This window comes from Rhinoderma darwinii, chromosome 8, assembly GCF_050947455.1.
Source record: "Rhinoderma darwinii isolate aRhiDar2 chromosome 8, aRhiDar2.hap1, whole genome shotgun sequence".
Lineage (NCBI taxonomy): Eukaryota > Metazoa > Chordata > Amphibia > Anura > Rhinodermatidae > Rhinoderma > Rhinoderma darwinii.
In genome coordinates, this window is record NC_134694.1 from 104,769,823 (window position 1) to 104,787,045 (window position 17,223).

Here is a 17,223-nt window from a genome sequence, read left to right on the forward strand (position 1 = left end):
CACTTGAAATGTAGCCCTGGGGCCTCTAGATCATCTTTGAAATGTTTCTACACCTTGATTGGAGTCCACCTGTGGTAAATTCATTTTATTGGACATGATTTGGAAAGACACACCCCTGTCTCTATAAGGTTTCACAGCTGACCATGTATATCAGAGCAAAAACCAAGAAAGAAGAGGAAAGAACTGCCTGTAGAGCTCAGGATTGTGTGGAGACACAGATCTGGAGAAGGGTACAAACAAATTCTGCTGCACTGAAAGCTCCCAAGACCACAGTGGCCTCCATAATTCTTAAATGGAAGAAGTTTGGAACAACCAGGACTCTTCCTAGAGCTGGCCGTCCAAGCAAACTAAGTAATCGGGGGAGAAGGGCCTTGGTAAGAGGTGACCAAGAACCCAGTAGTGACACTGGCTGAGCTCCAGAGATCGTGTGTGCAGATGGGAGAAACTTCCAGAAGGTCAACCATCACTGCAGAACTCCACTAATCTGGGCTGTATGACAGAATGGCCAGCAAGAAGCCTCTCCTCCATAACAGATACATGAAAGCCGCCTGGAGTTTGCAAAAAAGCACCTAAAGGACTCCCAGACTGTGAGAAACAAGATTCTGTGGTCTGATGAAACCAAAATTTAACTTTGTGGCCTCAATTCTAAGCGTCATGTGTGAAGGAGACCAGGCACTGCTCATCACCTGCCCAAAACCCTCCCTGCAGTGATGCATGGAGGTGGCAAGATCATGCTGTGGAGTGTTTTTCAGTGGCTGGGACAGGGACACTGGTCAGGGTTGAGGGAAAGATGAATGGAGCAAAGTACAAAGATATTCTCAATGAAAACCTGATCCAGAGTGTTCTGGACCTCAGACTGGGCCGAAGGGTTCACCTTCCAACAAGGCAATGACCCTAAGAACACAGCCAAGACAACACAGGAGGCTTAGAGACAACCCTGTGAATGTCCTTGAGTGGCCCAGCCAGAGCCCCGACTTGAATCCAATCGAACTTCTCTGGAGAGACCTGAAAATGTCTGTCCACCGATGGTCCCCATTCAACCTGACAGAGCTTGAGAGGATCTGCAGAGGAGGATGGCAGAAAATCCCCAAATCCAGCTATGCAAACCTTGTGGCATCAAACCCAAGAAGACTGGAGGCCGTTATCAAACCTTGTGGCATCGTACCCAAGAAGACTGGAGGCTGTTATCACTGCCAAATGTGCTTGAACTAAGTACTGAGTAAAGGCCACTGGCGTAGCTATAGGGGTCGCAGCGGTCGCAATTGCGACCGGGCCCCGAAGCCAGGGGGGCCCACGGCCCCCCGCACTACATCAATAAAAAGTTACTATAGTAACTCGGGCCGCGGGCCCCTGTTACTATAGTAACATACTTTACTTACCTTCCTGGTTCCGGATCGCAGCGGAGGTCCTGACGTAAAGCGCTGTGCGCAGCGCATGACGTCACCACGCTATGCGCCGCGCACAGCATCGAGACGACAGAACTCCCGCCGCGGCCGAAGAGGAAGGTAAGGTTAGCCCTGACTGGCGGGGTCCGACTCCCGGGACCCGCCAATCAGCTGTTTTGAAGGGGCCGCAGCACTCGTACGAGAGCTGCTCCCCTTCATTCCTGTCACTTCATTCCGGTCACACTGTGAATCCGTGTCGGCGATTCACAGTGTGGGCGAGTAGTGAAATGAAGGGGCCGCAGCTCTCGTACGAGTGCTGCGGCCCCTTCAAAACAGCTGATTGGCGGGTCCCGTGAGACACATCAGCTATAGATGGCCTATCCTGAGGATAGGCCATCAATGTGTAGGGACTGTACAACCCCTAAGCCTACGATGTAGCAGGCTTAGGGGGCCCATGAGACAGGATCACAGATTGTGTGATCCTGTCTGCTGGGCCCTGTATCTAAGCCAATCACATGGTAGGCTTAGATACATGGCCCATGCGTGATCCTGTCTGCTGGGCCCTGTATCTAAGCCAATCACATGGTAGGCTTAGATACATGGCCCATGTGTGATCCTGTCTGATGGGCCCTGTATATAAGCCTACCACACTAGGTTTAGATACAGGGCCCCAGCACACAGTAATCTTATACTGTATAAGATTACTGTCTGCTGGACCCTGAATCTAAGCCTATGTTGTGGTAGGCTTAGATACAGGGTCCCACAGACAGTATCACACATGGGCCCTGTATCTAAGCCTAACACATGTGTTACTAATCATTTTTTGTGTGTTTTCTTACAGGTTCGGTCGTTGGACTACGGCGGATTCCAGGACTACTTCGATGACGGCTTGTTTTTTATTAATAAAATGGTTAATGAGGGCTGTGTGGGTTTTTTTTTAATTTCAATAAAATATTTTTTCTATGTCTTTGTGTTTTTTTTTAAACTATATTACTACCGCCTTAGTAATGGCCGCCGGCTGATTGACAGCATCCATTGCTAAGGCGGGGCTTAGTGTTAGCCGGTGCAGAGGCTAACACTAACCCCCTTTATTACCCCGGTACCCACCGCCACCAGGCGTGCTGGGAAGAGCCGGGTACGATCCAGTACCTGACCATCTGTAGTGATGGTCAGGTAATGGGGCGGCCGCAGGCTGGTATTATCAAGAGGGGAAAGGCTAAAAACAGTGGCCCTTCCCACCCTGGTAATGCTAGGCTGCTGCTGCTTTATTGTATCTGGCTGGTTATGAAAAATGGGGGGGAACCCACGTTATTTTAAAAAAAAAATAATTGGAAAGAACGATGTGGGGTCCCCCCCAATTTTCATAACCAGCCAGATACAACACAGCAGCAGCAGGCAGCATTACAAGAGTGGGAAGGGCCACTGTTTTTGGCCTTCCCCCAGCCTAATACTACCAGCCTGCGGCCGGCTCGGTGCCTGCCCGGCACTACAGACGGTCGGGTACTGGTTCGTACCCGGCTCTTCCCAGTACTCTTGGTGGCGGTGGGTACCGGGGTAATAATGGGGGTTAGTGTTCGCCTCTGCACCGGCTAACATTAAGCCTCGCCTTAGTAATGGAGGTTGTCAATCAGCCAGCGGCCATTACTAAGGCGGTGATAATAACGTTTAAAAAGATACAAGCACATAGAAAAAATATTTTATCGAAATAAAAAGACACAACCCTCATTAACCATTTTATTGAGAATAAAAAAAACGCCGTCATTGAAGTCCAACAACCGAACCTGTAAAAAAACACAAACACACAAAAATAATCAGTAAAACATATAGAAGCAAAATTATTATTCTTACCTGTCCTGGGTCCAGCGCTGGAGCCGCAATGTCAGCGAGCTGGGCCCTGTATCTAATCCAATCATGTGTGATATTGTCTGCTGAGCTGTGTATCTAATCCAATCATGTGTGATACTGTCTGCTGAGCTGTGTATCTAATCCAATCATGTGTGATACTGTCTGCTGAGCTGTGTATCTAATCCAATCATGTGTGATACTGCCTTCTGAGCCACTGTATCTAATCCTATCATGTGTGGTACTGTCTGCTGAGCAACTGTATCTAATCCTATCATGTGTGGTACTGTCTGCTGAGCCACTGTATCTAATCCTATCATGTGTGGTACTGTCTGCTGAGCCACTGTATCTAATCCTATCATGTGTGGTACTGTCTGCTGAGCCACTGTATCTAATCCTATCATGTGTGGTACTGTCTGCTGAGCCACTGTATCTAATCCTATCATGTGTGATACTGTCTGCTGAGCCACTGTATCTAATCCTCTCATGTGTGATACTGTCTGCTGAGCCACTGTATCTAATCCTATCATGTGTGATACTGTCTGCTGGGCCACTGTATCTAATCCTATCATGTGTGGTACTGTCTGCTGAGCCACTGTATCTAATCCTATCATGTGTGATACTGTCTGCTGAGCTGTGTATCTAATCCAATCATGTGTGATACTGTCTGCTGGGCCACTGTATCTAATCCTATCATGTGTGGTACTGTCTGCTGAGCCACTGTATCTAATCCTATCATGTGTGATACTGTCTGCTGAGCCACTGTATCTAATCCTATCCATAGTTTATAGGGTCGTAGTGCTATAGATATGCTATGCTGTCTCATATACACACTTTTTTTTGGGCGGACACATATGTATTGGGGCTATTTCCTCTGACATTTTAAGCCCTGAGGGTATGTTCACACGGCAGCGTCTGTTACGGCTGAGATTACGGTGCTGTTTTCAGGAGAAAACAGCACCGTAATTTCAGCCGTAATGGCATGTGCAGGCGCTTTTCGCTGCGTCCATTACGGACGTAATTGGAGCTGTTTTTCTATGGAGTCCATGGAAAACGGCTCCATTTACGTCTGAAGAAGTGACAGGCACTTCTTTGACGCGGGCGTCTTTTTTACGCTCCGTCTTTTGACAGCGGCGCGTAAAAAAAAATGACCGTCGGCACAGAACATCGTAAGACCCATTCAAATGAATGGGCAGATGTTTGCCAACGCTTTTGAGCCGCATTTTTGGACGTAATTCAATGCTAAATCGCCCGAATTACGTCCGTAAATAGTGTGTGTGAACCCAGCCTTAGTGACGCCCCGGCTGCTAGTGCTGCATTGTTGGGTCACTTAGGAGACCCAGCGATGCAGCTGAAAGCTGCGGACCGTCGGCCATGAGAAGTTTGCGGGGGGGGGGGGGGCCCAGTAAGAATTTTTGCATCGGGGCCCATGAGCCTTTAGCTACGCCCCTGGTAAAGGCATACCTCCAAACTTTGAAGTATCACAAAGAGGGACAACCGATGCGTTGCGCGCAGCGCGTCGTGGCAACTTATTTTCTTTTAAGCCACGCCTCTAATCCCACCCAATCAATGCCCATACACACCTGGTTCAGTGCGCACATAGTATCATGCTCCCATACTGCCTCCCACACAGTATAATACCAAATAGCTGCCCCAACACAGTATAATGCCTCCATTGCTGCCACCATACAGTATACTGCCCCATAGATGCACCCATACAGTATAAAGCCAACACAGATGCCCCCACGCAGTATAATGCCCATACACATGCCCCCATGCAGTATAATGCCCAAACAAATTCCCCCATACAGCATAATGCCCCCATAGCTGCCCCATACAGCATAATGTCCTCTTAGCTGCCGCTAGTGCGTGCACTTGTAGATAGTGACAGTGCCCATGTAAATAGTGCACATGTACATAGCACCACAGTGTTCCCTGTAGATAGTGCCCCTATACAGCGACACAGTGTCCATGTAGATATCACCACACCCCCCTTGAAGATAGTGCCCTCTGTAGATGGTGCCACACAGTCCCCCTCCCAGGTAGTGCCACACAGCCCCCCTTCCAGGTTGTGCAACACAGTCCCCCTCCCAGGTAATGCCACACAGCCCCCCTCCCAGGTAGTGCCACACAGCCCCCCTCTAGGAGTGGAATCCCCAGCCAGAGCATAGGTCGGGGATTCCGCTCCTAGAGGGAAGCCCTGGTGTCACTGTTCATTAATGGACAGTGACGTCAGCGGCTACTCCTTGAGCGGAACCCCTGTTGCCGACTCTGACCGGGGATTCCGCTCCAGGAGTAGCCCCTGACGTAAATGTCTATATATGGACAGTGAGCTCAGGGGTTTCCTCTAGGAGCGGAATCCCCAGCCAGATCATCGGCAACGGGAATTCCGCTCAAGGAGTAGCCACTAATTCTGAAGCAGGGAACCATCAGCTCCCTGCTTCAGAATTAGTTCATAGCGGAGGAGCAGAGGGAGCTCCTCCCGCTCGCCGAGCACTCACCGGGCGCAGCGCTACTTTAAGCGCTATGCTCGGGAAGCCCTTGACGTTACTGTCCATATATGGACAGTGACGTCAGTGGCTACTCCTTAAGCGGAATCCCCGTTGCCGATTATCCATTCAACTGTACCTGCGTCCTGAGGATGCAGATACAGTTGACATTGGGACATACCTCCAGCCTCCCGGGACAGTCCCACTGAATTCGGGACGGTTGGGAATAAAGGGTCTGAATACTTATGTCAATGCAATATTTTAGTTTTTCCTTTTCAATAAATTAGCAAAGAACTAACATTCTGGTCTCACTTTGTCATTATGGGGTATTGAGTGCAGAATGATGGGGAAAAACACTATTTTTTTAAAATTTTAGCACAAGGCCTCAACATAACAAAATGTGAAAAAAAGTGAAAGGGTCTGAAAACTTTCCGAATGCATTGTATGTGTATGTGCGTGTATGTGTGTGTGTGTATATATATATATATATATATATATACACTACCGTTCAAAAGTTTAGGGTCACTTAGAAATTTCAATATAACATTAAATTAATCAGAAATACACTATATACATTGTTAATGTGGTAAATGACTATTCTAGCTGCAAACGTCTGGTTTTTAATGCAATATCTACATAGGTGTATAGAGGCACATTTCCAGCAACCATCACTCCAGTGTTCTAATGGTACATTGTGTTTGCTAACTGTGTTAGAAGGCTAATGGATGATTAGAAAACACTTGAAAACCCTTGTGCAATTATGTTAGCACCGCTGTAAACAGTTTTGCTGTTTAGAGGAGCTATAAAACTGACCTTCCTTTGAGCTAGTTGAGAATCTGGAGCATTACATTTGTGGGTTCGATTAAACTCTCAAAATGGCTAGAAAAAGAGAGCTCTCATGTGAAACTCGACAGTCTATTCTTGTTCTTAGAAATGAAGGCTATTCCATGCGAGAAATTGCCAAGAAACTGAAGATTTTCTACAACGGTGTGTACTACTCCCTTCAGAGGACAGCACACACAGGCTCTAACCAGAGTAGAAAGAGAAGTGGGAGGCCCCACTGCACAACTGAGCAACAAGACAAGTACATTAGAGTCTCTACTTTGAGAAATAGACGACTCACAGGTCCTCAACTGGCAGCTTCATTAAATAGTACCCGCAAAACGCCAGTGTCAACATCTACAGTGAAGAGGCGACTCCGGGATGCTGGCCTTCAGGGCAGAGTGGCAAAGAAAAAGCCATATCTGAGACTGGCTAATAAAAGGAAAAGATGAATATGGGCAAAAGCACACAGACATTGGACAGAGGAAGATTGAATAAAGCGTTATGGACAGACGAATCGAAGTTTGAGGTGTTTGGATCACACAGAAGAACATTTGTGAGACGCAGATCAACTGAAAAGATGCTGGAAGAGTGCCTGACGCCATCTGTGAAGCATGGTGGAGGTAATGTGATGGTCTGGGGTTGCTTTTGTGCTGGTAAAATGGGAGATTTGTACAAGGTAAAAGGGATTTTGAATAAGGAAGGCTATCACTCCATTTTGCAACGCCATGCCATATCCTGTGGACAGCGCTTGATTGGAGCCAATTTCATCCTACAACAGGACAATGACCCAAAGCCACCTCCAAATGATGCAAGAACTATTTAGGGAAGAAGCCGGCAGCTGGTATTCTATCTGTAATGGAGTGGCCAGCGCAGTCACCAGATCTCAACCCCATAGAGCTGTTGTGGGAGCAGCTTGACCGTATGGTACGCAAAAAGTGCCCATCAATCCAATCCAACTTGTGGGAGGGGCTTCTGGAAGCATGGGGTGAAATTTCTCCCAATTACCTCAGCAAATTAACAGCTAGAATGCCAAAGGTCTGCAATGCTGGAATTGCTGCAAATGGTGCATTCTTTGACGAAAGCAAAGTTTGAAGGAGAAAATTATTATTTCAAATAAAAATCATTATTTCTAACCTTGTCAATGTCTTGACTATATTTTCTAGTCATTTTGCAATTCATTTGATAAATATAAAAGTGTGAGTTTTCATGGAAAACACAAAATTGTCTGGGTGACCCCAAACTTTTGAACGGTAGTGTGTGTGTATATATATATATATATATATATATATATATATATATATATATATTCACTGTAATCAGTCCTGCACCTGTGTCCATCACTTGACCATGACTTTTATTCACTGGCAGTAGACAATGAATGTTCCTACTTAATGACAGCAAGCAGAGTTCTTGAAAACCATGAGTAACTGATATAAAAAGTATGCTGGAAGGAGAATAAGATTGGAATACCCCTTTAATACCAGTGGTTGGGGTGGCCACTGCACTCTTTGAGATAGCGGGTGCCGAGGCTGCAGGCGCCCCTTGACTCTGACACCCAAAATAGCAGAACAGGCAGCAGCACTATAAATGACATATATAGCCGGTGAGAACCAATGTGTCCATTACATTAGGCAGATTTGCCATTCAGGAGTCTGGAAAAACTGGGTGTAAAAAAACAGTCAGAGTGGTAATGTTGGCCATATTATTTTTCACCAAGCTTTCCCAGGTTCCTGAATAGCAGATCTAATGAGCTAGTTTGTAGCAGCATAGCAGGCATTGTACTAGCCAGATTTGCCATTCAGGGGTCTGGGAAAGCTGGGTGATAATATGAGAGAAGATGATAACGCTCACGGTTACTTATGAATTTTCTGTACTCTAGAGATAGTAATCGTATCGTGATAATTCAAATATATCAACATAGCACAGTGTTAATAATTCCCAGAATTCCCTGGTCCCCCCGCCCTTCCAGACATATGTTAGGCGAGATTGAAAACATATGTTGAGGAAGACATTTACCCGGAAACTGGCGGATCCAGAATGGAAGAGATCACATAATAAAAGAGCAAAATAAATAAAGGGAGACCCCTCCCAGGGCACGGGGTGATTTACAGATCAGCGATTAGAGGCCTGCGTTCTGTGTCACATACAGAGAGACACTCGGCTACACTTAATCTGCTGAGGGAAACAGGGAAAGGACAGCGGCGAGGATTTAACGTTGAGCCGTTAAATGCGCCGTGTTTGTCCATAACCTGAAAAACCCCAAGTAAGCGGGCACTTATTTCCTGCTCACTATGAAACAGCTGATAGGTGGGGGTCATGTTCTACCTATGTTTTGGGGGTTTCTAAAAAGTCACAAATATACTGAAAATATTAAAGGGATTGTTCAGGATTAAAAAAAATATATGGGTCTGCTTTTTTTCCAGAAATAGCGCCACTCTTGTTCATGGGCTGCGTCTGGTATTGTAGGTATCCCGATTTATCTCAATAAGGCCTCATGCAGGTTTTTACTGTATGCAAATACGGATCCGACGTCTACGGATACACATCCGTAGCCGTCTGCAAATTCGGAAGCACCCATGGGTCGAGTTCATGCCGCAATTACGGACAAGAATGGGACATGTTCTATATTTTGAGGATCATTTCTACGGCATGGACACATCTGTAAATATACGAAAAGGTGTCCATGGCCTATAGAAATGAATGGGTACGCAATTTAATCCGTAATTACAGTAAAAAACACTCTGGTCGTGTGCATGGGGCCCAAGGCCTCATGCACACTACCGTAGTGTTTTTTACTGTCCGTAAATACAGATCCGTAGTCACCAGCAAGTCATCCGCATATCTGGCACAATGTCTGCAAATACAGTCCATAGTGCATCCGTATTCACGGAACCACAAAAAGAAGAAGAGGAGCTTACAAATGATGTCACCAACATGTGCCAATCCCTTGAAAAGGCCACATGATCGCTCAGGTGCCATTTTGTTGAGGAATCCCCTGCCGTCGCATAGCAACGCTTCCATAGTTACGGACGGCTATGGATGCACTAAAATAGGACATCCTCATTATTTTGCAGATCATTCCTACGGCCCGGACACACATCCATAAATACACGGCAAGGTGTCCGTGGTCTATAGAAATGAATGGGTCCGCAGATTATCCGTAATTACGGATAAAGACTACGGTCGTGTGCATGGGGCCTGAGAATGAGCTGCAATACTCGATACAGCCTGTGGACAAGAGTGGTGCTGTTTCTAGGGGGAAAAAAAAGCCGACCCTTTTTTCTAATCTCAGACAATCATTTCAGGATCCATTGATTGGGTGCAATTGTGCCCGCTAGTTCAGTCTTGACATAATATGACACACTAATCTAATGGGAGCCGGTCCTGGTGACCGATTCCCTTAAAAGTACACCCATAAAGGAAGCCGCCATTTTGCGTACTGACTATCGTTCATAGTTTCCAGCAGCGTTTTCTAAACTACTTATAAATTTCTGCACCCACTGAACGCAGGACTAGGAACGTTGCAATGAAAATTTCAGTCAAGTGCGACTTGAGATTTGTTACCGACCGACACAATAAATATTTAGTTTTGAAAAATCAGCTGCCATATTATTTAGATTTTTAACTCTTTTGTGGCTGTAAGGGTTAAATGAGAGGATCTGTGAGAGCGAAGACTGGTGAGGAAGGAGGCAGGGAAAGGAAAAAGTTGGTACAATTCTCCGCACTGTGTGGAGATGAGGTTATAACCCTGTGGAGTTCGGAGTCACATGCCATTGATGGGAGAGACATTGCCCTGGATACAGGAGACATTTGGAAAACTTTTGTCTTCTGTATAAACATTTTGCAGAACTGACTTGATCACTATAGACTCTCGGGCTGCAGTGTCAGATCTGTCTTAATGTGACCCTATTGTGGGAGGGGCTCAGGCCGTGAGATCTATTTTCGGAAACATTTTTCAAAAAGCCCATTGGGAAATGTTCCTCTATATCTAAAAAAGTAAACTAAAGGCACTGCGACGGGCAACATACCACGGCAGGCAATGTGTCCGGGAAAAGTCCAGATTCATTTGAGCCATCTTCCTAAATGTCATTCTTGCTGTGATAGGACCCGACCTTATAATAAACACGTTCTTATAAGGTCAGGTCCTATGTGTTATAAACCTCACGTCACGTCTACAGGATTTGTGGCATACGTCTTGATCCCTCTAGTTATGCTCTGGTCATACCAGGTCTCCTCAAGCATTTTCTTTCATGGGCGTCACCAGTTTAACTACTATAGAGACTCAGCCTTCATAGAGAAATGTAGAGTGCTGATAATGACAGCCACAGTGCCCCCAGTACCAGCCACAGTGCCGCCAGTACCAGCCACAGTACTCCCAGTAACAGCCACAGTGCCCCTAGTAACAGCCACAGTACCACCACTACCAGCCACAGTGCCCCTAGTACAAGCCATAGTGTCCCCAGTACCAGCCACAGTGCCGCCAGTACCAGCCACAGTACCACCACTTCCAGCCACAGTGCCGCTAGTACCAGCCACAGTACCACCACTACCAGCCACAGTGCACCCACTACAAACCACAGTGCCCCCAGTACAAGCCACAGTGTCCCCAGTACCAGCCACAGTGCCCCTATTAACAGCCACTGTACCACCAGCAACAGCCACAGTGACCCCAGTACCAACCACAGTGCCCCCAGCAAATACAGTGTCTTTATTAGCAGCAGCCACAGTGACCCCAGCACCAAGCAGTCTCCAGTAGCAGCCACAGTGTTCCCAGCACCGAACACAGAGTTTCCTGTAACAGCAGCCACAGTGCCCCCAACACTAAACACACTGTCCCCCAGTTCCAAACACGAGTCTCCGCACAAAATTCAGCCTCCAAATCATGAAAAAAAATCAGCTAGCGGGATCTAGACCTGTTTGATCTACAGGCGGATTCCCCCGAACCTCCCATTGAAGTCATTGGGAGGAGGAATCTTCCTGCCGACGGCAGGAATAATTCCGTGGTGGATTTTGCGGCGGGACCCACCACGCAAAATCTGCTGTGGTTACTGACCCTATAGTGCTAGCCTCATAGTAAAGCAGAACACACTGGCCTGTTCCATCCTCCTTCACTGTCAGGCGCGAGGAAGAAGCCCTGTGAACGTGTTCCCTTACAGTGGGAATGACAGGATTGGCTTCATGTTTTAGGATTCCCCTTACCTGAATAGTGGAACTGAAAGACCCCGTGTCTCATTATTCTCTGTTTGTCTGGTTATACCACAAGACTAATGGAGCTTCGGCATCAAAAAAAATTCCATTCACTGACAGTAAACATAGATCTTGAAAATGGTGAGGAATTGAAACGAAGTTTATAAGAAAGCTGCAGAACTTTTATTTATACGGCGAGTAAGCTTTACAAGTAAACCCCTTAGACTGTAGATGCAGTGATGTGTGTGGCCTCGTATTTGGGGGCCTTTCTCCTATAACCGACCCCCACTGCTTAGGAAAAAAGGGGAGCTGGGGAAACAAAGCCAGACAAGTCAAACAGATCCCTATTTTATAAGATGGTTTTGTCTAGGGAGCCGCTAATTAGCTGTGGATTGGCCAAAAAAAAAAAGGACGTTCTATGGGTATTGGCTTTGTAGGACAGAATTCTATAGAAGACATTGTGGAAAAAACCATTAGCCCCCTGCTACAAGCTCAGACCCCCAAACACATCATCCATACAGCTCTGTAGAGAGCTGGCATCTGCCCCCGTCCAGTGTCTTGAATGAGACGCATCGCCAATTGTACGGCGCTGGCACCTTATATGCCTTGTAGCATGGATGAAACAATATAGTCTACACATCTGTTGTATGGTAGTCACATAGAAAATACTGGAGACAAAACCGTACAAATACATGTCTATACATGGTGGGAACAAAATGGCTAATTACAGAGAATCCCTTCATCCCTGCTGGGCATTCACTTCATTCAGCTGCAGAATACTGTCCCCTCTATACAGAGCGTCTATCCCAAACCTACAGCCTGCCATATAAAGTACAGGGGTGTATTAATCCTATTATCAGAAATTAACCCTTTAAATCCTATTCTGCCATTGGAGCGCTGGCACGGGTTGTCTGGATGTGTTTCCAACTCTCACTATGGCATCTATTAGCAATAGGCTATGCCCATTGTAAATAATTAATTCATTGGTCTTTTTATATTTTGTTTTCAAAAAGAAGCATAAAAATTTGGATTCAGAGCCACTTTATCCCTAAGGAAAGTGGTGCAACTGCATCGGGCTCCCGACGATGTCATGTGTGATGTCAGCATTACACAACATGTCACAAGGTGGCCCTACATAGGATACAATGAAGAAACCAAACGTAAGAGGCAAATGTGGGCTGAGCTCTGGGGGGATCTGTGAAGGGCATCCTGGGGGGGTATCTGTGGCTACTCTTAGTCACCACGAGCTTACTGCATACTGTTTATATAAGCTCCTAGGCTCCCTCTAGTGGTGACTGCAGGCAGACAGAATTTTAAAGATTTGGATATACCAAGAAATTAATCAGCAGAGAATGCTGGAGCTAAAAACTACACAGTGTTTAACGGAGGACATTGACTTTAAGGTTGGCTCTACTTACAGTGCTGGTGGGAGCGGCAGGGTGGTCTGATGTGGGCATCCAATAGTTAAAATTCTCCTCCTGATCCCTCCTGAAAGTGCGGAGAGAACAGCCAGCAAAATGTTTGCCAGAGGTAACCGTAAAAAGGATGTGAGATAATAAGACCTGAAAAAAAAAGAAGAATGCAATTTAATAAATATATTCCAAAATCAAGAACTCATATTGTTTTCCAAGATAAACGCTCTGAACACGATTCATCAAATCTATTTTTAAAATCTAAACAGAATTTTTTCTGCTGCCTTGCTTTTCAAAGAATATTTCCAGCATTTCTTGTCGAGCTGTGCGCTACTGAAACTATATATATATTAAAAAAGAGGAGAACTTTGCATTGTTATCTCCCAGGGTGTTTGTGGGCGTCACTTCCTCCGTAATTCAAATTGGTACAGAGGTCCCCGAGTCCTGACCATGGAAGGAACGTCCACAAGATTGACAAAAGAGGGAAAATGGGGAGATGGGAGGACAGAGTAGGCAAGAGTCTGTGATATGTTGGGTGACCAGACTACAGCACCAGGGCAAAGATCCAGTAGTTTGTAAGCCCTTGGGTGAGCCATAGTGGGCTCCCTATTTACCCCACCCTCAGTTTGACAAGAATAGAGCGTTTACCCAGATTCTCATGGCTATCCCAAGTCCAGTGGGTTCAGACATCTGCCTGGGTTTGCCGGGCAGTGACACCAACCCTGGAAGGCACTCCATAGTTTCCAAAATCTGACTACCGTTGCAGCTTCCTGTCCCCCTACATATGTGGTATGGCCGTAATCGTACCGACCCATAGAATAAAGGTACAGTAACATGTTATTTATTTGGCATAATGAACACTAAAAATAATGCTGGAATAGCTGTTTTTTTCAATTCCCTCCCCCCCAAAAAAGTTAATTAATACATTATATTTACATGAGGATAGGCCATCAATTTCTTCTAACTGGAAAACCAAAATAGGCCTGGTCATTAAGGGGTTAATGTTGGATTATTTCATGTTTCCGTATGAAATGTTCTTCCTTTATCAATTTAGGGACAGACACACCGAACACGATCGATTTTGCTATTAATGTTTGATTGCTCTTTGGATTTGTAATTCACATTCTTATGCCAGGATTCTAAGTGCTGATACTATGCGAATTCTTAGCATTAAAATATATTTATAGTCTCCTTAGGAACAAGAAAAGTGGCTGCGTGCTTGCCCCCCCTGCTAGTTTGCTTCTCAAGTTATTTTTATGCTGGCCGGACATCACCGAAGCGTGGGTCTGCAGCAAAACTCTCCGGATCGCTGCTCTTTGTCGTCTTCTATTCACCGATTTTACAAAATTTAACTATGTACAATCACTGATGGCCGCCATTATGTCTCCGATGAGGGTTATCATTCAGCTTTACCAGATTCCTGAAAGTCAAATCTACATCGTTATGCAGTAACACAGCCTCCACCCCAATATCGCTGCATGTCCAAACACCCTTGCCATTCAGGAGTCTGGAAATTTTGGTAAAATCTCTACAGGAGCTATAATGGCTGAAATAGAAAATTCAAGAAATGATCCTATAAACAGATGAAGAAGCATAACAGCTAGTAAAGGGAGGCCATAGTAAAAATAATTTAAGGCAACTGCATAAAAAGGAATTTTACTAACACACTAAATGTTCTGCACAAATAAAGTATAATGAATCTGTATTAGGGAAATGTCTTTCTATGCAATGCCCTAAAAGAATCATCATCCTCACCTTACCAGCAGCGGGTAGTCCCTTTTTCCCTGCCTGCAGGCTCTCTGTAAATGTTTAGAAACCTCCTCAGTCTCCAAAAAAATCAGTCTAATGTGAAACAGTAAAATATGAGGCCGGGTTCCCACGTAGCATAAACGCTGCATTATTTCCACAACGGAATTCTGTGTGGAAATTCCGCGGCATTTACAGAAGCAGCAAAGTAATGAGATTTAGAAAATCTCCTTCCCACACTGAGGGAAAAAAAACGCAGCGTAAACGTTAATAAATTGACCTTAGGGGCGGAATTTAAATCTGCAGCATGCCAATTTATGCTGCGTTCTTGTTGATTTTCTGTTGTGGAAACCCGCAATAGAAGGCCAAGTGTTGCGACTTTTGTGGCGTATTCTCAGCAATTACGCCACAAAAATCGCAACGACGGAAAAAAAATGAAAATAATTCATACTTACCCAGCACGTCTTCTTCCTGTAGTCCGGCCTCCTGGGATGACGTTGCATTCCATGTGACTGCTGCAGCCAATCACAGGCTGAAGCGTCACATGCCTGCAACGTCATCCAGGGAGGCCAGAGCGGACGTCAGAGGAGGGAGGGGGTAAGTATGAACAGCTTTCTTCCGCAGGTGATATTCTGTTCGAAAAACCGCACCACAATATGGTGCGATTTTTCAGACGGAATGTACTGCGGGTTCCAGGTCGGACACGCTGTGTATCCGCCCTCTTGGAACCCGGCCTTAGAGGGGGAGGGGGGAGCTGTAGCTGCAATTTCTCACTCAGTGTTTCAGCAAAACAACATAGGGGGGCATCGGATTAGCTCACAGCTTACATCACAATTTGCACATCACACCAGAAAGAGCCTGTCCACTCAGAAAGCAATTTAGCAATTAGGCACCAGCAATTCTCTCATATAACTCCTGTACTTTGCACTTTAAGGGTATGTTCACACGGCAGCGTCCGTAACGGCTGAAATTACGAGGCTGTTTTCAGGAGAAAACAGCACCGTAATTCCAGCCGTAATGGCATGTTGAGGCACTTTTTGCTGCGTCAATTACGGACGTTAAATGGAGCTGGTTTTCCATGGAGTCCATGGAAAACGGCTCCATTTACGTCTGAAGAAGTGACAGGCACTTCTTTGACGCGGACCGTCTGCACAGAACATCGTAAGACCCATTCTAATGAATGGGCAGATGTTTGCCAACGCGATCGAGCCGCATTTTCGGACGTAAATCGAGGCGTAAAACGCCTGAATTACGTCCGTAAATAAGCCATGTGAACATACCCTAAGAGTGTAAATAATCCGAATGTTGGGACGACCAATGATCAGCTGTTTTTCTTGGGGAAACCCAGCAACATGTGGTCAATTTCCCTGCAGAGCCACCACAGGATAAATTAAGCATTACACTTTCTCTATTGAAACAAATGGGCTGCTCCTGTAATGCAAAGACCTGTTAGGTCGTCCTGCGCTACAGCTGCTCTTTGCTATGATGATGGTCCAGAATGGGGGGTGCCCCTCTATGAACTCCGTAACAGGGTTCTTGGAATTGTGGACCAAACCAGACGACCGCTCTAAGTAAGTTTATTAGGGAACCGATCATAATGTAAGGAAATTTATACAACTGTTCAATGAGACTGATAACAGAGAAAGGCTGTGACAAGCTCTCATTCTATGTCATGAAAAAGGTTGTCACCTCAAAATGAACAGAAAATAAAGTAGCATAAACTTACAACAAGGTGTAATAATAATAATAGATCATGATGTAATATCTGTGATTTTGCATAAAGCGCAAAGGTCTACACTCCAGGTGATCTCACAAAGGACACTGAAGCATGAAGTTATTTCCTTTATGTTATATATATAAGTGGATATTATTATACCGGATATCCTTTTGCCAGGCTGGGACTGCCAGCGATCAGCTGTACTCTGTGAGAAAATCTTGCAGTAAGTGTTCTATTTTTCTGCAGCGCCGTCACAGGGGAAATTAAGTATTACACGGTTCTCATTTAAATCAATGGGCTGGACAGGGAAGGTGCTCCCACACTCTTTGTAACCGCTCTCCACAAGATGGGGTACCCAAACAGAGAACACCCCCATACCCCTATTAACTGAGAATCCCCTAATAGGATGAATGAAAAAGGGTTTTCTAAACTGGACAACCCCTTTGTATTGGAGCTGGCACATCCATACAGTTCTGCCTGCATTATAGTATTGATTTCAGGATCCAAACTATGGCACATGTGCTAGTCCCGATACCTTTCACTATTCCCCAAATCACCCCTAGCCCGCGACAAAACCTGGCACAGTGACCGCAGTACTGCTGGGATTAGCAACGGCTCCA

General features: G+C 45.6%; 1 protein-coding gene across 1 annotated transcript in view; it reads right to left on the reverse strand.

Annotated features, from left to right (window-relative positions):
* NUMBL (NUMB like endocytic adaptor protein) overlaps window positions 1-17,223 on the reverse strand; it is a 55,565-nt gene that overhangs the window by 9,516 nt on the left and 28,826 nt on the right. Inside the window, exon 2 of the mRNA XM_075836103.1 lies at window positions 13,147-13,290. The gene's annotated coding sequence lies outside the window, so the exon portion shown is untranslated. The remainder of the gene's footprint in view (window positions 1-13,146; window positions 13,291-17,223) is intronic.